Genomic DNA, 18,445 nt, shown 5'->3' on the forward strand with positions numbered 1-18,445 from the left:
TGTGGATGAAGAAGAGACTTCTTCCAGGACCAGCCCAGGTCCCCTGCCACTTGGACAAATCTGAAGAGTGAGGTCCTTGGCTTGGCAACCCCTAAAGCCAATGAGCCGCTAGAGACCCACGATCAGGAATGCACTTCCCCATTTCTGTTTGACGTTGCTACTTTTTTCTTTTCCTCAGCCCTCCTCTTCTCTGGGTCTGACCCTCAGCCTATTATGACTTAGGTTTGGCCCGAGAACATAGAAGAATCTTCAGATGGAGACAATAATCTTGGGAACAAAATGGCAACATCATTTGAGTGGTTTCCATGGATTTTCTTTGGAGATAGTTGATTGAGCATCTCCTAAGCCACCTGAATGGTTCAAAACGCAGAGTTCAGTATTTCCTATCTGACTAGGGTTAGGTCTTTATCGAGATCACCATGGCAATCTGTTCTGAAGTATGAAAAGGGCCTGTTTAAGGCCAGCTGTTAAAGAGAAGGCACGTACCCAGGTTTGGCACGTAGACTGGTATCTGCTCCTTTCTAAAGACAGCACTTTCTGTTTCCAAAGTGAAAATAGATAAACAAATTTTATTTATTTATTTATTTTATAAATTTATTAATTTTATTTTTGGCTGCATTGGGTCTTTGTTGCTGCACACGGGCTTTCTCAAGTTGTGGCGAGCAGGGGTTACTCTTCGTTGTGGTGCAGCCTTTTCAGTGTGGTGGCTTCTCTTGTGGAGCACGGGATCTAGGGCGCGCAGGCTTCAGTAGTTGTGGCGCACGGGCTTAGTTGCTCTGTGGCATATGGCATCTTCCCGGACCAGGGCTCGAACCCGTGTCTCCTGTACTGGCAGGCGGATTCTTAACCACTGCACCACCAGGGAAGTCCTTTTCTGTCAAGTCAGACTATCAATCATCCAGACGTCCACAGGCCAGAACGCCGAGCGTAGACAAGTCTCTCTTCTCTCTGCCACCTAATGACACAAATGTGACAGGGCAGCCACATCTGCAATGTCTCTAGGGGCAGAACAAAGTTTAAATGACCTGATAAGGATAATCAAATAGTGTATTGAGAAGTTAAAGAATGACTATTCCCCAGGGAGTTAAATTATAATACTTAAGTTTACCTTCACTGTATTTTCTAATGTTCAAGATTACTTTAAAGGATCCTATAAATATGAAAATAGTAAAATAAAATTATTTAAAATAGGGTGAGATTATTCCCTAAAGGTCAGAAAAAATATAAATAAAGGATTAAACTAAATGGCTTCTGGACACTGTTGGCAATGACTAGTTCGTTTCTAGTATATGGGTGCCCTGGAAGGGATGGAGCGTAAAAGAGGGTCTAGAACTGGCTCTTCCCCATCTCATCTCAGTGTTCCTGCTTCCCACCCTGTCTCCCCTACTCCTCCTGCAACAGACAGGATATCCTGGGTTTGCGGAGCATCACCTTAGCTGGAGACCCAGGGTGAGACGGGAGAGGGACCCTCCTGTTCTGTGTGAACAGCAGCTGCAGAGGAGACATCCCTGCTGCCCCTTCTCCTCCCACCAGGCTGGTGGAGACTCAAGAGAGATGATAGGTGGGGAGTGGCCTTTCCCTCCCTGGGATGAGGCTATGGTCTGCGTGCAGCTGGGGATGAGGGAGTAGGGAGAGGGGGGAGGGGGACCGCGGTCCCTTCCCCACCCTTCTCTGTGCACTGCAGGGGCCTCAACCGGCAGGTTGGTAGGACCTGGAAAAAGCTTACCTCTGTTGCTGCCTCAGGCATTCGTAGAAGCTCCATTAATAGCTCTGGTACCTTTGGCCATCCACTCTCAGAAAAGACAATGAGATTATGTGTGTCAAAGTGCAAAAAGAAATCTAAGCGCATTTACAACATTCCTCTCACCTCCCTTCTATCCTCCTGAAGATTCTTTGCTTGTTCCTTGGCTACCAGGCTTTGGGAATACTGAGTGGAGGTGCCACACTGAAGGAACGAAGGTAGAGGATAGAGCCCTCTCCCTAGGAGAGAGCACAGGAAGGAAAATTTAGGAAGGAGGAGGGGGGTGGGAGGAAATAAACAAGTCAAACATGAGAGGATATTTGTCTTTCTCTGTCTGATTTACAGATTATATTCCATTAAAAGTTATTACAAAATAATGGCTGTATTTCCCTGTGCTGTGCAATGTATCCTTGTTGCTTACCTATTTTATATATAGTAGTTTGTGTCTCTTAATCCCATGTCCCTATGTTGTCCCTCCCCTCTTCCCTCTCCTCACTGGTAACCACTATTTATTTTCTATATCTGTGATTCTATTTCTGTTCTGCATATACATTTGTTTGTATTTTTTTGGATTCCACATATGTTTTACAGTCTTTCTCTAAGGAGGCTATTTCTCCACACTGCAGTGAATTAGGACATTGCCTTAAATGAAAGGAGGAAATAAATTACAGGATGAGTACATGGGATCATGGGTGCCTATGGATGACCGCTTTCTTCAGCTGTGATGCTTGGAATAGTAATTCTATGCACTTAGCACTTAGTTCTTAGTATACTTCAGATGGAGTTTGGGAAAGACAATGCCCATCTTCTATCCAGAGATTTGCAACGCACATGAACTTTTTTCTTTTCTTTTAATATTTATTTATTTTGGCTGTGAAGGGTCTTAGTTGCGGCACGTTGGATCTTTGTTGTGGCATGCGGGATCTTTAGTTGGGGCACGCTGGCTCTTAGTTGCGGCCTGTGGACACTTAGCTGCGGCATGCATGCGGGATCTAGTTCCCTGACCAGGGATCGAACCCGGGCCCCCTGCATTGGGAGCACAGAGACTTACCCACTGGACCACGAGGGAAGTCCCACACACAAACCTTTTATAATTCTGCAGTAACCACAGGTACTCAACTCAACTAGAAATCCCATTGAACTCACTTTGGGAAACAGTCTGATCCAGGAGGGACTAGACTGGTTTGTGTTGACATTGAATACATTTGAGTGAATTGAAAACCAGAATCTGTAACCAGAGTCAGAAAAAAAAAAAAAAATCTCTGCAGGACTAAATTGCGTTACTTAGAAGATTTGCTGGATGATACTCTGCTTTTCCTTCTAATAGCTCTTTGAGTTTTTATCTGAGTTTTATTGTGATTACTTTAAGAGCGTGCTGGGTACCTTGAAAGGCTTTTTTCCCAGCCTCTGTGCTCTCCTGCTGGTTAGATGCCTCTTCCTCTAACTCAGCAGCCCCAGGGGGATTTTCCCATTTTTCAAGTAGCCTGTTCCTTCTTTCTTGCTTTCTTTACACAGAGTTTGTTTTGAACGGGTTCTCGCTCCTTCTTTCTTTACGTGTTACTGAAACCACGCAACCCAGATTGGGACTTGAACCCACTGTATTTTTTGTTGTTAAATTTTTTTTTTTTAACTTTATATTTTAGGACTTTTAAAAAATTTATTTATTTATTTATTTTTGGCTGTGTTGGGTCTTCGTTTCTGTGCGAGGGCTTTCTCTAGTTGCGGCAAGTGGGGGCCACTCTTCATCGCAGTGCGCGGGCCTCTCACTGTCGCGGCCTCTCTTGTTGCGGAGCATGGGCTCTAGAGCGCAGGCTCAGTAGTTGTGGCTCACGGGCCCAGTTGTTCCACGGCATGTGGGATCTTCCCAGACCAGGGCTCGAACCCGTGTCCCCTGCATTGGCAGGCAGATTCTCAACCACTGCGCCATCAGGGAAGCCCTGTTGTTGAATTTTTGAATTTTATTTTATTTTTTTTGTACAGCAAGTTCTTATTAGTTATCCATTTTACACATATTAGTGTATACATGTCAATCCCAATCTCCCAATTCATCCCACCACCACCCCCACCCCTGCCGCTTTCCCCCCTTGGTGTCCATAAGTTTGTTCTCTACCTCTGTGTCTCTATTGAACCCACTGTCTTTTAATTGTGATCACACACCTGGTCTCAGGACTTAATGAACCTCAGGTTCTTTATGTCTTGTCGCAGAAAGAATTCAGTGAGAGACAAAGTAAGAAGTGGATTTATTTAGAGAGAAATACACTCCACAGACAGAGTGTGGGCCATCTCAGAAGGTGAGAGGCCCCGAAACATAGGGTGGTTAGTTTTTACAGGCGGGGTAATTTCATAAGCTAACGAGTGGGAAGATTATTCCAACTCTATTGGGGAAGGCGTGGGGATTTCCAGGAATTGGGCCACTGCCCACGTTTTTTTGGCCTTTTATGGTCAGCCTCAGAACTGTCATGGCACTGGTAGGTGTGTCATTTCGCATATGCTAATTTATTACAATAAGTGTATAATGAGGCTCAAGGTCTACTGGAAGTCGAATCTTCCGCCATCTTGGACCTAGTTGGTTCTAACCAATATTTGTCATAGGCTATGTCTTTCTTTTAAAGGTTGTGCCTTGCCCCCTTCCCTCCTGTTTCATTATCTCGGCCTCAGGCCAATTCCAATCCACTGTGGCACTCTGCTCTGGCTTCTGGTGCCCAGCTTGGGCAGTGCCACCGTCTTCTTTAAGTTTATGGAGGGAATTTGAGATTCACTGAGGTCTCTGAGCTGTGGAATGAAGGAAGCGGTAACAGAAGGAACTAAAGCTATCTCGGAGAAACACTGCTGAACATCCAGATAGGTCCACTGGGTCTGTGGATCACAGTTTGGGTCAACTTGAGGGCACTGGAGCCACCCTATCTTCTGAAATACACTCTGTACCCTTGTAGAATGAAAGATTGAAAGCTGCCAGGGAGTCTCAGAGCTGGAAGGGCTGCAGGGAGCAGTCAGATTCCTGACTTAGAACCCAATTCACATTCACCACGGGGCAAGACATGTATTCAGAGGTGTTTTTCCCAGTTCCTCTTATTCTCTCTGTTTTTAAAAATTAATCCCTTCCTTCTGCTTAATATCTATTTATGTTTTCCTCACAAGACCACTGAATAAAATTATAGGCTTAAAGAGAGGAAATCAAAGCTTTGGAAACTCTGTGGCTGGGTCGCAACAAAGACTCTCCTTGATCAAACTCTAGTCAGTCTCCTCTGAGACAGCTTCTAGACTAAACCCCAAACTTGGTCTATAAAAATGCAGACTCCCCCCCCCAAACCCACACCCCACCCTGCCCCCTGGCCCACAACCCACTATGAGACTTGAACAGACACTGGCTTAGTTTCCAACAGCTCAAGGCCACATCCCGAGGGTAACTCCAGCTCCCCCTTAAAATTGCTGCTTGAAAAAGCTCAGTGTTGCCAGGAGAATTTACTGTCTGTTCCAGCCCAAACTGGGAAGAGGGAGGTAGGCTGCTGAGCCCTCCCACTGAGCAGTTACTTTAGAAAGCTTGCAATTATAAATGCTTTCTCTGCCTCTTTGAGACACGGATCTTCTACCACCCAGAATTGACTTTTCAAGGACCTGAGGGCTGTCTCTTTGAGATGCAAACATTCAAGGAGGTAAGGTCACAGTCTGCTCCCCGGCTCCTGGCTTATCTTTCCTAACTGATATCATGGCCTCCTGGAGAAGTTTGTTCCTCCTCTGTGTAAGCACCAATAGACAGCCCCAGATGGCCTAGTCATGTGGACCAACCCCCTTCCCAGCCCCCAGTGCATTTCCTGAGCACACGTCAGTCTGGAAAGGTCTCCAGCCTTTTGTTTCAGCCAAGTTGAAGTCAGTTCACACTGGACTCTTTTCCCTATTGCAGTAGTTTCTATTGAATAAAATCTACCCTTACTGCTCTAACTAGATTCCAGCTTTGTTTATCCTTGACGGTCAGGGTGTTGTTGGCATTCAGCTTCTCCTGACCTCCATGTGCCCTTGACTTGTTATCATTCCTCCCAGGTTTTCATCTTTCTTTTTCACTGAATATTGGAAGAGCAACGGTCAGATTCTCCTGGCAGAGGATAAATCTGGTTAAGAGGATAAATCTGAAGCATAATAGAGGGTGTGTGATAGACCTTGGCTAGATTATAATCATTAGCATATTATCTGATTTCTTTCTGAATGATTGACTCAAATGTTGGGTAAGACAATAAAAATTCATTTTCTCTTTGCTGTTTCTTTTCTCCTTTCCTCAACCTTTTCTGTTCTTCCTGCTTATCCTTTTTGTAACAGGGTGTAACCAAAATATTACAGTGGAGGTCTTAAATTATATTTGATGTATGACATGAAATGCATTTTCCCGACATAGCTCTGTTATCTAAAAAACTGCATTTATGTTTTGGTGACACAACCAAGCCAAAGATCAGGAGAAGGTAGGCTTTACTAATTGCAACAGGTAAGAAGAACCCCGGGGATATTTTCCAAATCAGTGTCTCTCCGAATAGCAAAATTCGGGTAGTTTTAAGCTAAGGGGGTACATGCATATTAATGAAAGGGCTTGTCAGTTGACAGAGTCCAGGCATTCGTTGACTGAAGTTATGAGGGTCAGAAAAGGTCAATGTCGGGCTTCCCTGGTGGTGCAGTGGTTAAGAATCTGACTGCTAATGCAGGGAACGAGGGTTCGAGCCCTGCTCTGGGAAGATCCTACATGCCGTGGAGCAACTAAGCCCGTGCACCACAACTACTGAGCCTGTGCTCTAGAGCCCACGAGCCACAACTACTGAGCCACGTGCTACATCTACTGAAGCCTACGTGCTCTAGAGCCTGTGCTCGGCAACAAGAGAAGCCACCACAATGAGAAGCCTGCGCACCGCAACTAGAGAAAGCCTGCGCACAGCAAGGAAGACGCAAAACAGCCAAAAATAATAAATTAAAATAAATAAATTTAAAAAAAAAAGGAAATGCCAATGTCATCATCCCTTAGGTTCCAGCTGTCCTGGTGTTTGAGCGCTTCAGGCTAATCTTTACCATTGCAACAGAACTGGGAGTCTTTACAACTGATATATTATCTTTACTATTGTTACTTGTCTTGCCTGATAACAGTCCTTTGTTTCTGCATTCTTTTGTTCCCTTAAGATCGTTAATAACTGAGACCTTTTCAAGGGCAAGCCGAGATCACAAAATGACTTAGGCCAAAAATGCCTTCTCTTCTGTCAAGAAAGCCATGCCTGGTTCTCTTTCTCCAGGGACCCCCTACCCTATCTGCTTACATCTCTACTTAGCTAGAGTAAACCCTCTGAGCTCTAACCGTCCCCTTTCCACGCCAGTTCAGGAGAATTGAAGGAAGGCCCAGGGTAGGATATTCCAAGGTCACTGCTCCACTGGAGTGTCAGTGTGACAGCTGATATTGTCAGCTGAGGCCAGAAGTGACTTAGTGAGAACCAGAATGTGGGTGGGATGACTTGACTGGACGTCTTGCCTGCCCTAGTGTGGCCCCTTGCAGAAGGGAAAGCCCAGAGTTATCTCGAGAAGCTGGAGGGGTTGGGTGAGTATCCTGTCACCCATCTGCAATTCAGTTTAGTGATTGTGGATCTCCCAGATTTCCCTGTCTATACCAACATGCCCATTCACCGCTGTGGTTGTCAAGGATAAGCTACCAGGGACTTCCCTGGTGGTGCAGTGGTTAAGAATTCGCCTGCCAATGCAGGGGACACGGGTTCAAGCCCTGGTCCATGAAGATCCCACATGCCGCGGAGCAAGTAAGCCCGTGAGCCACAACTACTGAGCCCGCGCGCCTAGAGCCTGTGCTCCACAACAAGAGAAGCCATTGCAATGAGAAGCCCGTGCACTGCAAGGAAGAGTAGTCCCCGCTAGCCGCAACTAGAGAAAGCCCACGTGCATCAGTGAAGACCCAACGCAGCCCCAAAACAAATAAGTAAATTTAAAAAGAAAAAGTGACTATAAAAAAAAAAAAGGGATAAGCTACGAGATGGGCATCTCTACCAACCAGACCAGCAAAACAGAGACTGAGGAGTGTAACACCAATGACAAAACCCAAACTTCCATGTGGGACAACATTCTTCAACCACAAACCCTAAGTACCTCCAGGAAATATTGTAGGACATTTAAAGAAGTGTATAGTAAACACTTGGTAAGTGTTAACCATGTTACAGGCACTGTGTTAAACACTTTATAAACATTATCTCATTTAATCCTCTCAAGATCCTGCGTGGGTAGGTTCTGTTACTACCGTTATTTATAAAGAAGACGGACCTGGGAGAAGGTAAGTAATTTACCCAAGTGACAGAGCAAGGACTTGAACTCATGGTGTGATCCCTTCCCACCTCTCTGGTTTTATACCCTTACCAGGTGGGCCCTCTCTCGCTCTCTTTTTCAGAGCCCAGGTGGTCTCTTGGTCACCGCACTGAACTTCTGGCTCTTGCTCCTAAAGCCAAGTACACTCTCTTCTAGCCAAGTACACTCTCTTCTAAGACCTGAGCACATGCTGGTCCCTCGGCCTAGACTCATCTTCCCTCAGATAACACGTGGATTTCTCCCTCCCTTCACCCAGGTCTCAGTTCAAATATCAGCTTTTCGATAAGGTCTTCTTTAATTCTCCTATCTATAATGGCATCCCCAACACTTGCCAATTTTCTTTTCTTTTTTTTTTTTTTTGCGGTACGCAGTCCTCTCACTGTTGTGGCCTCTCCCGTTGCGGAGCACAGGCTCCGGACGTGCAGGCTCAGTGGCCATGGCTCCCGGGCCCAGCCACTCCGCGGCATGTGGGATCCTCCCGGACTGGGGCACGAACCTGTGTCCCCTGCATCGGCAGGCGGACTCTCAACCACTGCGCCACCAGGGAAGCCCTTAGAGATAATTTTTTCAGCCAGGACTTCTGCCCCCAACTCCACCCTGTGACTGGCAACTTAATATCTCCACTTGGCCGTCAGTCAGCTTCCTCAAACTCCCTGAGGTTCTACCCCAAAGGGAGCTCAGATCCCGCCTTACCCCAATGTGCTGTTCCTGCAATCTGCCTCATTTCAGTTAATGGCAACCCTATTCTTCTGATCCCTTGAAGAAAAACCTTAGAGTCACTTTTCACGTCTTTCCTTTTCTCACACTTCCTACCCAAACTGTCAGCAAATCGTGCTCTCTACCTGCAGCAGATATCCTGGCTTCAACCACTTCTCACAGCCTCTACCCCTGCCTCCTGTCCTACTCACCTTTGCTTCTCACCTGGATTATTGCAAGAATCTCCTAACTGATCTCCCTGCTTCTGGCCCAAGTCTCTTTGTTCCCCCACAGAGCAGCCAAAGTGATCCTCTTAAAATATTAGTCAGATCACATCACTCGTCTGCTCAAAACCCACCAATAGGCTTCTATCTCACTTCGTAAGAGCCAGAGCCCTCCCAGTGGGCCAGTATCTCTGCACTGTCTGTGCTTCCTTACCTTTCTGACCTCCTAGATAACTGTAATAAATAACTGCAATATCTGTTGGAAGAATGAATGAATTCACAGCAAGATCTGCTCATTCATCTGTTTGTTATCTGTCTTTCTCCACCTGAATGTAAACACCATGAATGTAGAGACTTGCACGTAGTAGGTACCCAATAAATATTGATAAGATGAATGAACGTCTGACTATCTGAACTCAGGCTATCTGACTATGAAGACATCCGCTTACCCCGCTGTACACCACATCGTAGAACAGCTGGACTTCGGGGCTCTCTGGTTTTATGATACACTCCGAACCTTCCCCGCATCATCATTTTTCACTTCTCCCCAGCCATTTGACACTATATTACCCTGCTTTCCTCTCTTGAAAGAGATTTCACGGTGTTAAGTTTTCCTTCTATGCTAATGGTTACCAAACTCAGAATTTCAGGTTCCAGACCTGAGTTTTCAAACAGCTGCTGTGATGAAACCTGGTCCTTGAGAACAAAGTAAAAAAAACTCTTGCCACGTGCCAGCACACGGTGTGCAGCCAATCAAGGTTAGTTCCCGTTCCTTTCTTAGGACACAGAAAAAGTGCACATCGGTTCCGCTTTACGCTGGGGTGCAGATGCGGGAGGCGGGGGACCAGGAGTGGGGTGGCTCTTCGGCCGGCAGAACATCTCCATTTTATTTTATGCCTGCCCTGTAGGCTTCACCTCACTTGCATCAACGTGCAGAATGTGGAAGTGAAAAATCTGTCTCTGGCCACCCTGCCCCCGCTTAGGCACTCCTACTTCCTTCCTCTTCGCTGTAAGATTAGGTGCTCTTCCTCCCTGGACAGGAGGCACACACACGTCTTTTGGGCATGTTCTTGAGTGTTTCAGCAGAAGCAGACTTCCAGCCACCTCCCACAAGCTCCGTGATGCAAGTCACATCACTTTTTTCCTTTTGGTAAAAATCAGTTCTTCATTTGTAGAATGGGTGCACTATTCACTCTGTCTATGTTGTGAGGTTCAAATTATATAATAGGATGCAGTAGTACTTTAAAGATATTAGGCATATACACTTTTTATTTATGTTGAAATAAAAGTATTCTATGAGGAAACAGAAAAGTGGTTGCCAGGGGTTGGGAGGGGGGAAATAGGGAGAAGTTGGTAAAAGGGTACAAACCTTCAGCTATCAGGTGAATAAGGTCTCAGACTGTCATATAAAGCATGGTGACTATAGTTGATAAAACTGTATTGTATAATTGAAATTTGCTAAGGAGGCAGAACTTAAATGCTCTCACCAAAGGGGAAAAAAAAGAAACAAATATGTGAGGTGATGGATATGTTAGTTAACTAGATGGAGGTATTCTTTCATAACGTATATATATATATCAAATCACCACAATGTACACTTGGACTAACAATTTTATATGTCAGTTATACTTCAATAAAGCTGAAATTTAAAACGTAATAAAATAAGAAAGTGTAGCCCTTATGGTCTATGAAATTCTTCTATAGTGTGTAAACTAGTCTTACCTCAGAAACACAAGTACAGGGCACAGTTGTTAAGAATCCGCCTGCCAATGCAGGGGACACAGGTTCGAACCCTGGTCCGGGAAGATCTCACATGCTGCAGAGCAACTAAACCTGTGAGCCACAACTACTGAGCCCCCATGCCACAAATACTGAAGCCTGCATGCCTAGAGCCCGTGCTCTGCAAGAAAGAGAAGCCACCGCAATGAGAAGCCCCTGCACCACAATGAAGAGTAGCCCCCACTCGCTGCAACTAGAGAAAGCCCACGTGCAACAAAGACACAATGCAGCCAAAAATAAATAAATAAAATTTTTAAAAGAAGAAAGAAAGAAACTATGAGATTAAAAAAAAGAAACACAAGTATATGCCTCTTGGAGTAAAAAGTTGCATTGCTTCCTCCACCTTGAGCCCTCCAAAGAGCATTTACTGTAATTTGAGACTTTTCCCCCCAGTATTTCTAGGACCTTTATAGAGAAAGAGGAAAGAGTAGAATTTTTTCCAATTTGAGGCCTGTTCTGAATTTTCTTCTCACAGCTCAATCTTGCTTCCATTAATTTTTAAAAGTTTTGTGGTTGTTACCAGTAAGACATAATAAAATATTTTTAAAAGATTTAATTTAAAGAAAAAAAATACCATGCATTAGTTTCCTATGGCTGCTGTAACAAATCATCACAAACTTGGTGCCTTAACATGTCACACGTTTAGTGTGGTAGTTCTGATAGTTCTGGAGGCCAGAAGTTCAGTATCAGTTTCTCTGGGCTAAAGTGAAGGTACCACAGGGCTGTGCTCCCTCTGGAGTCTCTAGAGGAGAGAATGTTTCCTTGCCTTTTGCAGTTTTTGGTGGCTGCTGGCATTTCTTGGTCCATGGCCTCTTCCTCGTTCTTCAAAGCCAGCAATTTAACATCTTCAAATCTTTCTTTTGTCATCATCACATCTCCTACTTTCTCTTCTCTGTCACATCTTTCTCTGCCTCCCTCTCAGAAGGACACTTGTGATTCCATTTACAGCCCACCTGAATGTTCCAGGATAATCTCTCCATCACAAGATATTAAATTTAATCACATCTACAAAACCCCCTTTCCCTATAAGATAATATTCACAGGATACAGGGATTATGACCTGGATTATCTTTGGGGTCATTATTCAGCCTACCACAGAAAGGATGCCTTTTTTTTTTTTTTTTTAAGTCCAGAACTTTTAAATCAACTAGAAAACTTTTGTAAATCAACTATACTTCAATTTTTTTAAAAAGTTCAAAAAATTTTGTGCTAAATAATAATAGTAATACTTATATAGTGCATTCTATGTGCTGGACATGTTTTAAGTGTGTGTGTGTGTGTGTGTGTGTGTGTGTGTGTGTGTGTAACCATTTGTTTCTCACCTTAAAGATTTTTGACTCTTTTTTTTTTTGGCTGCGTTGGGTCTTTGTTGCTGCATGCGGGCTTTTCTCTAGTTGCAGCGATCAGCGATCAGGGGTTACTAACAAAGCCCGTGCGCCACAACTACTGAGCCTGTGCTCTAGAGCCCAAGAGCCACAACTACTGAAGCCCGCGTACCTAGGCCCACACTCTGCAACATGAGAAGCCACGGCAATGAGAAGCCCACGCACTGCAACAGAGTAGCCCCAGCTCGTCGCAGTGCAAGAGACCCTTTGGCCCACCTACATCACCCACTTCAATTTTCTACTAGTAAAAGAATTTAGTGATTCCAGTAATAGCAGTGAGATATTATTTAGAGCAACTGAGAGGGAAAGGAGAGGTGGAAGGATTGTCCATTTGTGTTTACAATAGAAGTAGAATCATTTAAATTTGAAACGCCCTGTCTACCTATCTTAAAGTATATTTACAGGGAAGTTATAAGCCAAAAAGAAAGTTGATGCAACTGTTTAACAAACCTCAGTTAATTAGATAACCAACAATAAACTATGTGGATAGCAATGAAGCTAAACTAATGGGACTTGGTAGCTACATGAATGAAAAAGTGTCATAATAGAAAATACAGCCATCTCAGAATAACACTGATGATAAGACGTGCTTCCTGAAAGCATCAGGAATTCCAGCCCACACTTATGGGGATGCATGGGCAAGAGGAAATTTGATACGTTAACAAGTATTACGTAGCAAGCAGCCTACTGAATTACAGTCCTTAGTACACTGTAGACTATGCTAATTTTCACTACGAACACTGATTTTATGAATACTTGGAGGCTTACTGTAACTGGGAAGTCTTGATAATAATGATAATGAAAACACATTTTTGAGCCCTTACTATATGGCAAGCACTGTGCTAAATACCACAGTGCATTAATAGGAATTATGAATCTGAAGCACAGCGAAGTTAAGTAACTTACATCAAGTTACACAGCTGAAAAATAGTGGAACTTGGTAAAGGAACGCAGGCAGCCCTTATGGATAAAAATGAAAGGCTATGGAACAATTTGGAACAATCTTTGAGAATCGTTGTTTTGGACATTTAGACCACTGCTCTTCCAGAGCTGATATTAAAACCATAAGCACTTTTTCTGATCTCTACTCAAGCGACTTTAGAATTGGATTATAATTACTCATTTACTCATAGATTTCCTCCATTAAGTTGTCAGATCCTGGAGATCAGAGAACTCATCTTGTTCTTTTTGTTTTCTAAGGCCCTTGCAAAAGGTCTCGCACAGAGGAATGGCTCAATACATGTCACACTCTTCCTTTAATTGTTTCACATAGTAGAGCTGACCGCTATGTTTTACTTCTCTGCTGATCACAACATTTTATTTTAGTAAATCTGTATTCAACCCTCTAGCCACGTGTCACCCTCAGGCATGGTGATAGAGTGCTGGTAAACTTACACACGATGCCTGCCCTCAACGAGTTTGCATCTAGTGGGGGAGACAGACGCTGAAGGAGCCATTAATATGATACAGTGATAAGAAAAGTAGGAATGCCATCTAAGCATACGGTAAAGGGGCAGATTCTAAAGAAAGGTCAAGAGAGACTTGTAGGGAAGTGTTTATGGTTGAACGCTGAAAGCTGAGTGGTGGTGAAGTCAGAGGGAAGAGGGATGGAGTGGTGGAGAGGTTAGAGAGAGTGTCCTAGGTGGGAGACAGTGTGTTGAAGGTGCACACATAAGAAGCACAAAACTAATACAACTTCATGAAGTTCTTCAGCTTCAGCACAAGAGGGAGAAAGGCCATGGAGAGGCTGGGGGATTAGGGAAGGGCCAGCTTTGAGAGGGACATGTGTTAAGAGTAGGACTTTATCCCAAGGCACTAGGAAAGCACTGGGGGGTATTAAACAAGGTTAACGTCTTGATAGGATTTACATCCAAAATGATTTCACTTGCTGCCGTGCAGAGAATGGCCTGTAAGAAGCAAAATGGAAGGCAGGGAGACCAGTTAGAAGTTATCGCAGAGGTCCAGGTGGTCCAGGTGATGGAGCATGGTGATGGCAAGGATGGAGAGGAGCTTCAGAAGCAAATGCCTAGGCAACCGAGAAGGTCAACCAAGCTCCTAATTAAAGTATTAGAGCAAGACTTTCTCCAACTGCCTCATTATTCTTACTTTCTGTGATCTTTGAGAGAAAAGAGTATTGGCTTAGTATTCTTCGGATTCTAAACTTCATCCTTAAGGCCAAGGGAGCAGCTTCATCTCCACAGTGAAGATGGACTGTCAGCTGTGGGTTGGGGGGTGACTGAGGGCTGAACATGGTAGTTTTCAACCAGAGCCGTGCATCCAAATCACCTGTAGGGCCCAGGGTCCCCTCCCAGGTCTACTGACTCACACTCTCTAGGGTTTTTTTTTTTTTTTAATGAAGTATAGTTGACTCACAATATTATATTCGTTTCAGAGGTGCTTTAGATACCCTTTGATTAAGAATTTTGTGTCTAGGGTGGGAAGTACTGAGGGTCTGAACAGGGCTTTTCAGAGTACTGATGTGGGAATTAACAAGAAAGTATAATTTCCAGGACTCGGCAACCAATTGCATGCGACACACAAAAAAGGGAGGCTCCATCGATAAAGATATTTGCAATCGTCCTGCAGGCCCATTACAACCTGGGCAGTGCTTTTATGAGGACTGGATAAAGCCACCCCTCTGGGCACCAGGCTGGCTTGCAGCCCCCATAGGACAAGTTCTCTTGTCCAGTCAACAGTCGTATGTGGCAGTCCTGATTTCCCCCCTGGAGACTGGAGACCTCGGTGGCATAGGAGGCGGGCTGGTGAGTAAAGAGGCTGGGAGGTTCAGTTTGGGTCATGCTGTGCCTGAGTGGTAGTAGAATATCCACCTATCTGCAGGTATAGCTGGGAAGTGAAAATGGGGGCTACTGCCTATTTAAGACCAAAGATGATGCTGAGAGCTATTAGCATAGTGCAAAGGCCAAAGGCCAGACATTGATATTGTAAGGTCGGATCTTCACAAACGGCACCGCGAAACAGAGGAAAGCTTCAAGTGAGCTTTATTAGGGAGTGCTCCCGGGCGAGGTTCACTGGTCCGAGAGAAAGGGGCCAGAGAAGTTACACCTGGGCAAGTTGGGCAAGATTTTATAGGGGAAGAAGGGAGAGGGGTGTGGTGAATCTGGGAGGGCGCAGGGTATTCCTTATTTGGTGGTCTTTTCGGGTATCCTGGGGGGCCGTTGGTCCCACCCCTCGAAAGGCGGGAAGACTGGGCTGGGTTCAAAGTCCCCAGGTCAGTTCCTGGAACTGGGTGGTCCGGAATGTCTCCAGGGCAGTTTCTGGAACTGGGTGGTCCGGAGAATTTCGGTCTGATGCAACCTGTGAATCTGATTGTGTTCCCCTGCCTCGGGCCAGTTGGCCTTACAGATATTGGCAAAGGGAAGATTGTAGATAGAAACAGGGTTCCCTATTACTTAAGTGTAACTGGTGGCAGCTAAATGCACTGGTAGTAACCAATAATAGAACAGAATTTCCTCCCCCAAACTTAAAAGTTAATTTCCTGAAACTTAGCCTAAAAATGATACAGAAAGAAATTTATGGTTGGGTAACTTAAAGGCCTTAGGGGAAAAATAGGACAGAGGAACTGACCTTGTAGGAACTTACAAATGTCACTTTTTTCTAAACTCAAACAGTGGAGGGCACACTTACTAAACAGTGCACTGCTGACATTAAACGTGGCCTAAATTAAAGGGCACAGGACAATTAATTGCCTGTAGAACCTCCTGCTTGCTAGACATTTTTTAGGATTTCTCCCCAACTTCATGGAGATGCTCACAAATTCATTTTGCATTATTGCAGATACTGTTTATTGGCATTTTAAGGTATATTTGCTTTTTCCCTTTGTTTAGTTTCCCGCTCAGGTGTCCAGTCCTTGCTGATTGGGAGTTGTTTTCCCCTGCTTCCTGGAATAACTCGGATGTTTGTGAAGGAACATTTGCATAACTGAGGAGGTTATTTCTCAAACTCCTCTACTTAGTCACAGGGTCATAAACAATTCATCAGAAGAGCATTGCCACGGGTTCTGTTCAGTTCCTCTTAGAGGTTTCAGTTCTTTTCCTCTGCTGATAACAGCTAATAACAATCAACACTTGTTGACCAGTTCCCTGTGCCGAGCGCGGGGCTTGGTGTTTTATAGACGTTGCGCTATGTACCCTTAACAATAACATTGTGAGGTGGCTAGTATTATTATTTTTTTAATTTGTTGAAGTATAGTAGAGTTGATTTGCAACGTTGTGTGAATTTCTGCTGCACAGGAAAAGTGGCTCTTCTCCTCACATTCGAACCCAACCCATTGTTCAAGGCACAGCTCGGTGCCGACTCTTCTAAGAAAGCGGCCTCTGCGGCCCCGAGCCAGGGGCTTCTCCCCTCCTTTCTCTACACTCCTGTGGGACTTGGCGTCTCTCCCACATCACACACCCTCGTAACTTGTCTTAGACCCATCACTTCAGGTGGTGAGCCTCGTCCTTGAGAAGACTTGAGTGAACAGGTTCCTTGCACTGTGTTCTCCATGGGCAGGTCCAGGCCAGTGCTGGGCCCAAAACTGGTTCTTGGAAATGACTTGTTGACTTAGGAGGGTGCCTTTCCTCTCCCGTCACACCTCCGTGCCTCGGTTATGAGGAGCCATTCGGAGGTAGGACACCAGGCTAGCTCAGCAGACCTTGTTTAAGCTTTCAATTAGGGCCATGGCGATTTTCTTTTGTTTTGTTTTTTTGGTGGTGTCTTTGGTTTGTTTTCTTATTTTACCCTCTGTTATGTTTCTTTTTAAATTTTTTCTTTATTTTTTCTTCTGCTATTTTTCTTATGAGATTTAATGCTATATTAAATTAAAAAACGTAGATTATCATAATTGTTGGATTTTGTTAAGAATTTCACCTTTATCTTACAAAGCATCCTACATTTTTTTTTCCTATTTTAATGGGTTTTTTTGGCCCTAAACTGAACATGAATGATGTTTTTCTAAACCTCATAACCAGAAGGGGAACGTTTGGAACAGGGCAAGATGGGTGATTAGTCAACGTTTTACAGAGAAACAGAACTAACAGGATATGTTTTTATATATCTGTATCTATATATGAGAGAGGGAGAGAGAGAGAGATTGATTTTGAGGAATTGGCTCCCACAGTTCTGGAGGCTTGGAAAGACCAAACTCTGCAGAGGAGGCTGGCAGGTTGGAATCTCAGGGAAGAGTTGCAGCCTAAATTCAAAGGCAGTCTGCTAGCAGAATTCCTTCTTGCTCTGGGGAGATTAGTCTTTGTTCTATTAAGGCCTTCAAATGATTGGATGAGGCCCACTGACACAGATAATCTGCTTTGTTCAGACTCCATGGGTTTAAATGTTAATCTCACCAAACAAACAAAAAAACAGCCTCACAGGAATATCCAAATAACGTTTGACCAAATATCCGGGCACCATGGCCCAACCAAATTGACACATAAAATGAACCATCACAATGGGAGAAAGAGAGGAGAGCTATGACGTTTCCTTTCAAACAGGGAGCTTCACCCACCCCCTGCTGGACTGAGTAACAAACAGAAGCTTTAGTGAACAGGCTTCTTAGAAATATTTTCTTATGAGACTAGAAAACAAATAAACTGAGCTCTCTAAATGGGAGAAGGTCAAAAGGAAGAGATGCCATTCAGATCCAGGCTGCTGATTTTTACAGGAAGATGAACAGATGGGAAGACTTCCTGGTGAGAACATAAGGCACCTCTCTTTGGGGAGCTGGAGACAGCTTTTGGAGGAGCCTCAGAGCCTCAGCCCGACTGGAGGCTCTTTCCAGACGCCAGTGACCCCAGACCCAGCTAGTGGCCTCTTCTGCAGCCTGCATCTGCCCCCTAGCAGTCCCCTTAGAGAAGCAGGCTTTGGGCCGAGAGTGCCTCGCGCCCTGCAGAGCCCCAGCTGTCTCACCCCCGCCACTGAGAGGCAGTCCTGGTCTCCCCTCCTCCGCCCAAGCAGATCCTCCTCTGACGCATCGCTGCTAGTGATTTTAATAAATACTTGGACTTGGTTGTGTGCATCAAACAGTATAGCTCTAACATAGCTGTAGTTCAAAATCAGGTATCCCTTAATTGTTGAAAATGATGTCTCCTAGCGGGGAAAGTGGTGGGGAGGTGGGGTGGGGTGGGATGAATTGGGAGAGTGGGATTGACATATATACACTAATATGTATAAAATAGATAACTAATAAGAACCTGCTGTATAAAAAAATAAAATTCAAAAGAAATCTTCTAACTATGCTGTCTATAAAGTAAATAACATTTTTTTCTGGTTTACTTCCATCACAAACACTT

General features: G+C 44.5%; 1 non-coding gene across 1 annotated transcript; it reads right to left on the bottom strand.

The window, feature by feature from the left end:
* Nucleotides 1–878: 878 nt before the first annotated feature.
* Nucleotides 879–1,009, bottom strand: LOC114903283. The gene has a single exon (XR_003795675.1). It is a non-coding gene; the product is annotated as a small nucleolar RNA SNORA17 (small nucleolar RNA).
* Between the last annotated feature and the right edge of the window lie 17,436 nt (nt 1,010–18,445).

This window comes from Monodon monoceros, unplaced genomic scaffold, assembly GCF_005190385.1.
Source record: "Monodon monoceros isolate NGI ecotype Baffin Bay Population unplaced genomic scaffold, NGI_Narwhal_1 Super_Scaffold_20, whole genome shotgun sequence".
NCBI lineage: Eukaryota > Metazoa > Chordata > Mammalia > Artiodactyla > Monodontidae > Monodon > Monodon monoceros.